We start from the raw sequence: 7,298 nt of genomic DNA, 5'->3' as shown, positions 1-7,298 counted from the left end.
TGATATTTAACCTTTTCTTTGGAACAAACTCCCTCACCATATCCGCCACTCTCCAACGCTGGCAACCTTCCGGTCTAATCTAAAGACTCATTTATTTGATATTTGATTTGTTGTTTGTTCTTGTATGTTTTTTTTCTTCTTTATTTTTTTGTAAAGCGCTGTGATACATGGTTTTCTTTGTAAGAGCGCTATATAAGTACCTGCATATAGCATAGACTGTCATTTGTTCGATTTTGTATACTATTCCAAAGTTATGTATTATATTACGGTGAAGGCAGATTTGTTCAAATACTAGTTAATGTAATTACAGTTATAGATTTAAAAAAAAAGGCGTTGTAAAGAATTTCCATTAACATGATTGATTGTTTCAACGGTATGTGGGGCTTGTGTATAGGGGATGTATCATGATTGGTACCGGTACCCATCAGTTTCCAGTGATTATGGACATGACTGACACATCAAAATACAACACGGGATCCGCATAATTTGTTGATTAATGTCTTTAACAGTTATATAACAATAAATTATGGTTATTTTAAGAGGATCCAATATGTTGCATTAAGAAAAAGCAGGCTTTTCAATAACCATCAAAACTGCCGGGTACCAATCATTTTGATACAGCTTGTAGCCTATATGTCTTTTAACGGCTTAAGGAATGTGTAAAGCTACCACAGGTGGGTAGGGGTAAAAACAAGATTGTTGCCATTTTGACCAAAACACATGTGTATGTGATTTTCCAAGCAGAAACTAATAGAATAATACCTAAAAAGACGATTTTCCACAAGTTACAATTATTATTTGTACCGGGGTGTGCTTGCTGTCAAGTCGATGACAGACACGCGTAACAACCTTGAATAATAATATAGAATTGTGATGTAACATTCCGAAAAGAGGGCATTCAATGCGACGTGACGTCTCTCATGACAGACCTATCATCATTCAAATAAAAGTATGGCCTCCACAAGGTAACAATAAAACAGGTGATAGGTAAGAATGGTCGTGGAATCCAAGGAGGTTAGAGATAGAAAGGAGCGGCAATAGATTACGTAATGCTTTGTTCCTTTGATGCCGATTTGATTTTCCGACAGGCTATTCATAAAAGTGGTACCATTGTTTCGAACAGCGCACTGCAGGGGTTATTGTTCTATTGTGTCCGATTTGAGCGCTGACATACTGTAAAATGTTGCCAATCAATATTCATGAGAGTGTACATTCAATGTCCAGTTTTCAAAATTGGGTGACTTGTGTTTGGCAGGTGTGAAATACATCTGACTGGGCTATTACGTAACGCATTGACATCATTGAATTTGCTGCCTAGTGCTGTTATGTGTTTAGTCTCTACACTCAGTGCAAAAACAGTGTTTATAAAGTGAAGGCAAGAATGTGTTTAAAAACGTTTTGCTTAGAATATGGATGTCAGATGTTTAGAAATTGAACACCCTCACTGACCAATGCTCAGAAATTTGACACATTATGTTTAGCTGCTAAACGTCTTGGAATAGATTCATCAGGATTATATAAAGTCATAAAGTTCGTTAGTTATGTAGACAAATCCAGTTTTCTACTCACGGTTAGACAGTTTCGTCCAGCGGGCTGCAACGTTCATTGTTCTATTGTGTCTTATTAGAGCGCTGACATATTGGAAAATGTTGCCAATCAATATTCATAAGAGTGTACATTCAACGTCCAGTTTTCGAAATTGGGTGACTTGTGCTTGGCAGGTGCGAAATACATCTGACTGGGCTCTTTAATTACGTAACGCACAACGGCATTGATGTCATGAATGGCTGCTTAGTGCTGTTATGTGTTCAGTTTTATGATAATTATTATTACATTTCTTTTCCTTTCTTTCTTTCTCTGTACTTATTCTTTCCTAGGCCTACACTAACTTTATCACTCCCTCACTCCCTCACTATCCTTCTCTCTCTTGCCTTCTTCCCCCTCTTTCTTTTCTTTTTGTCCTCTCTCATTCTCCCTGTCATTCCAATATAAATATGTCCTTATCTTTCTATTATTTTATTTTACTTACTTCTCATTATTTCTTTCTCTTCATTTGTCCTCTTTCTCCCTTCCTGTAGGCCCCCTCATTCTCCATATCCCTCCTCCCCCTTTTCCTCCCTCATATCCCCTCTCAAGACTTCTCACAGGGGAGAATCTGCCCCACCCCCTTCCACGCCGCTATTTCTATGCCAATCTCCTTCTTAAAATAAAAGTAAATGGACCACCTTGGTCTGGGGCGGACATTTTAAAAATGAATTTAGAAGAGCAGCAACGACACCACTTGCATTACATTTCAGATGTTAAATCTACATCATATGCAAAATTTGAGGAACAATGTACGAGTCCGTTTTATTTTAGGGTCATTTGTCTATAACTGGTCTTTACATGTAGCACACCGTCATCATCCCTATATCTTCGTGTTAAAAATTGCCGTGATAGTACGATGAATCCTCACGTTTTCAACAACTACGCATGGTGATTTTGTTCGAGATAGGCCGTGCGACTCAGGCTAAGCATACAATTTGAGATTTTGAGAGCCTGCCACACTGTTTCTATTCTATGTTTTACGATTTTCGCATGATCAATATATGGCTGGCCGTAACCGCCACAACGTGGAGCTGCTACGCGTAGCTTACTTTTCGCTTCGCGGAGCTAAATTGACCAATCATGTTAGATCTTTTCATTACGCGGAGCCAGTGGATGCATCCTCGTTCCAGAGAGAGAAAACTCTTGCCAAAATTAATGTTTACTATGGGGATTTTAAATGAATCGATTGTAAATAAACCACGACCAGTTGTACAGGATCAATACCATTGTTTGATTAGTGTATAGTCAATGTTACCTTGCATGCATGTGTCATGTGTGTGGCGTGTTTGTTTGTTTGTTTGTCTACTGTGTCAGGCCAGGATCACTGACACCCACGGTACTGATACTCTCATACTATCACGGTGATCATATTGTTGAATGTTGTTGACTTTTAAATAATCATGATGCAGTCATGTCTACAGTAGAACTCACCACGACCTTTGAAGGACTTAAACCCTATTAAAAGCTATTAAACCAAGATACACTCAATGAAAACAGCTCAACTATGTTACATCAGATCTTCTCTGGTTAAATACACACTGCACTTGTGTCTGTTTTACCTGTGCACTGAGCAATGAGCTGGTATTATAGTTTCAGTTGGGTGAACGATTATAATGCGAACGCAAGGTAACAATACTGTGGGCTTTTGTTTACGAAATGAGACAATAGTCTGCTTATTGTTAACCAGCGTTCTTGAAAATGAGAAGCTTAATGACTTAACACGGTTTAGAGATAATTTCTTCATATTTTTGGTGTTATCTGTCGTTTACATATCCTTCCTAAAACACTAAAGTACCAATATTTCCAAACACCTAAATTAGCTAAAAATTTAGGACATGTTACAAAACTATATTTTCTAGAATTTCAGAGAATACTTTAAATATTGGCCGGTTATTTTTTACACAGTGACGTCAACTAGGCAATGGCCTATACTTCTAACATACACTATTTGTAGAGGTCGCGCGTCAATGGTGAGCGCACTGAGTATTGTGTATAGGACAGTAACTACAGTATGTATGGCCTACTACTAGTATATAAAGTAAATCCGAACTGGTTTGCAGTTTGCTGAAGGTCGAATTCCGCAGGGACACCGCGCAAGTTATACAAATTAGCTCCCGGCGATAAATTGCAGATCGCAGAACTGTGTGCATAGTTTACCACCACTCTGCCTAGCTATATAGTTATGTACAATACTGTATGAGTTTCTTATGAGTGCATGTCCATCTTAATAATAAGTCAGTTCGTACTTTTCATAAACTACTTTTTGAATCATAACTTTCGTGACCGATGATATCTTGCAACTACGTGACGCTCGTCTGGCAAATTCTTAATGAATAAATTCGCTTCACGTAATGAGTAAGTCGTACTTAATTAGTCAGTTTTACCTCCGAGTAATGAAAAACTCTAACATGATCATGATTGGTCAATTTGGCTCCACGGAGCAAAAAGTCAGCTACGCGTAGCAGCTCCACGTTGTGGCGGTTGCGGCCTACCATATCAGTATCCCATATGATATTTCTATTGCAAGAAAATTTTATTTGTTGTCAGGTTTTATCTTAAATACACTAACTGGAAATTAAATACACTAATTAGTGAGGACCGGTATTTTGCTGTGGATATGTTTAACTGCAATTTGCGGGTAAAAAATTTGAAATCCTGAGTAAAAATTGTGATCATATTCAACTCTTTGAGAACAAATTTATATAAAAGAATGCATGTAAAATCCAGCTGCAATACAATGTACATTATTGACACACTATCACTCTCTTTATCTACGTCAATAATAGAATATCGATTTCAATCGAATTGAATACGTTGCTCAGTTTTGAGTTTGTAGTTGACTACTAAGCGACCTAAGCGATCGATTGCTAGCCAATCAGATAGAACTCCTTTTCTTGCGTTCGGTGAAATACCAGTCGCCCGTCGCTCACCAACGGAGTATTAAATTTATATTTATCGTATAGGAAGTCGACACTGTGTGTAGCCCTATGGAGAGAGTTCCCGTTGAGGGCGATATAACCCCCATTTTAGGAACAAAAATGTGATTTAAAAAAACCGGACTCGTGCCAATTTTCTAAAATTGTCAGAGTATGTAGAATGAACATGTAGAAATATAATCAAGTAGTTACCCTACCTGCTCTTCTCCGAAAAAATAAAAAGTCCTATACCTCAATGATAATGAAACCTAGGTGCATTTGTGAAAAAACCTTTATAGGCCTATATTTATACTTACATGTATACGCAGCGATTACCATTATAGAATACTATAGAAATGTGGACCTGTCAGCTAATACATTCTAATGTGTAGTCGATCAGCAGGGGCATTCAATTTATTTAAATGAAGCGCCTAAAGTCAGGTGGGTGATAAAAAAGATTATATCGACAACTAAACCCTCCTTTACAGACTTCAGTCCCGCACAAGCGCACATTTGGGATACGTAAGAACAATGGTACCACTTTACACATGACTGCCCTTACACATGACTGTATTGTGGTCACTTATTTATACTCGCCTGTTGAGTAAAGCGTTAATATGATGCCGGATCAGTGACCAATTTAACGGCGGAACCCCTTTGTTCGAAACAATGGTACCACTTTTATGAATAGCCTGTCGTAATCTCTAATCGACATCAAAGGAACAAAGCATTACGTAATCTATTTCTTCTCCTTTCTATCTATCCTCCTTGGTTTCGTCAACCAGGTCGGTTGACTTCTTCAGTAATGCGATGATCCACCTACACTCCCGCGAAATTTCTCATTCCTAGGGTGCACATTTCTTAACAGCGGATCATACATGTGATTTAGAGAGTAGATGCCCTCGCCAAGGTTGATAGTCTGGGTGCCCCTCTTTCTGATCCAAAGTGCTTCGCGTATCCATCTACTATGCTTGTTAGTGTCCTTGTCAATTATGCGTATAGTTGGCTCGTGAGTCATCCTATGTTGCAGGGATATGGAGGGGCGACGCGACCATGATAGGGGGCTGATGGGTGGGGGTGCGTTTTTCGGCAATTTTCCTATGGAATTTTCTAAATTTTCAATTTTTAAAATTATCTTTAGATGATATCTGTCGTGAAACAAATCAATACTGTTATCTTAATATAATTCACCAGAATCTGTCTGTTTGTCTGTCCGCCTCTTTTCTCGGAGACTAGGGGTCGCACGTTCCTCAAACTTGGTGGGTGGGTGCAGCTTGATATGAGGAAGAACCAGTTTATATCTTTTAAGGTCAAAGGTCAACGACCGGGTCAAGACAAGTCCAATTGAAGTCTAATTTCAAATTGCTCCTATGGAGCTCAAACCTGGTGGGTGTGTTGACCTTGGACTAACAAATAAAAGTTTCCACGGTGACCTTTTCGTCAGACCTACGGTTAAGAGGTCATAGGTCAAAAAAAGGAGAAATTTCCAATTGCCTCTATGGAGCTCAAACAGTGGACTTCGGTTGTATATATAAATGCGCATATATAAATGCGCACGTGACATCTACAAGTCGCCATACCGTATTAAACGATATAAGGTACCCGAATGTACATAAACTCCCCGTGCAAAAGTATAGGGGAAAATGACAGGTCGCAAGGAAAATTGCTTTTGCAAAATAGTGGCATTGATTGCAAAGGGTAAAATAACTTGACCCGAAAGATAAACTCTTTATTAACGTTTTCCATCACGGAAAAAAAAATTAACTACGGAAAAGCTAGATATAGCTGATTTACAAACTTATATTTCATAATTTCCGTGCTAAATGGGCGTGCCAATTGGCCATATCTATGACGTAGTGCTGGTTTCATACTATCATGCTGCTTGCCGCCGAGCGGCGTGACACACGTGCATTGTAGACAAACAGACACAATCAAGACTTGTGAATGGCTGATAAGTCATGCCTCTTGTCGCAACGGCATGAAAGTATGAAAGGGGACATGATTGGCTTTAAGGTCAGAACTGTGCAGGCGGCGGATGACATGATCGAGCCGGCAACTAGTGAAACCGCCCGGCCGTATGGCATTTTCCAATATAGTCAGTTAATTTTGTGGGGTTCATTATCGAACCCCAACGGTTTTAGCTTGTATTTATATTATTTATCAACATAGGCCTATTTGTTTGTGATATTTCAAGCGTTTTAAAATTTCAAAATAATCCCATTCAATTACACGGTTGACGATGAAAATTTACTGAATTTAGAGAATGCAATGCGGCCACCACCTGGAACTGTGGTCGCAATTTCAGTGATTGACAGTGAGGTAACACGAACATGGCACTGGCCATCTGGTCACGTGCGCATTTATATATGCGCTTTTATATATACAACCGAAGTCCACTGTCAAACTTGGTGGGTGAGCATGGTGAGTGGACCTTAGACTAACAAATAAAAGTTTCCACGGTGACCTTTTCGTCAGATCTACGGTTAAGAGGTCATAGGTCAAAAAAGGTAGAAATTTCACATTGCCCTATGGAGCTCAAACTTGGTGGGTGGGTGGACCTTGGACTAAAAAACAAAAGTTTCCATGGTGACCTTTTTGTCAGACCTACGGTTAAGAGGTCATAGGTCAAAAAAGGTAAAAATTTCAAATTGCTCATATAATGGAGCTCAAACTTTGTGGGTGGGTGTAACTTTGTCCAAGGAAGCTCACATTTGCGTTTGTTAGGTCATCCGTGGTCAATGGTCAGGTCAAATTTCAAATGGAGGGTGAAAGTGAGGTCAAAATGCAAAAAGCTGC

The sequence above is a fragment of the Amphiura filiformis genome, chromosome 9 (assembly GCF_039555335.1).
Source record: "Amphiura filiformis chromosome 9, Afil_fr2py, whole genome shotgun sequence".
Classification (NCBI taxonomy): Eukaryota; Metazoa; Echinodermata; class Ophiuroidea; order Amphilepidida; family Amphiuridae; genus Amphiura; species Amphiura filiformis.
The sequence above is the reverse complement of the archived record's forward strand: the minus strand, read 5'-3'. Positions refer to the sequence as shown.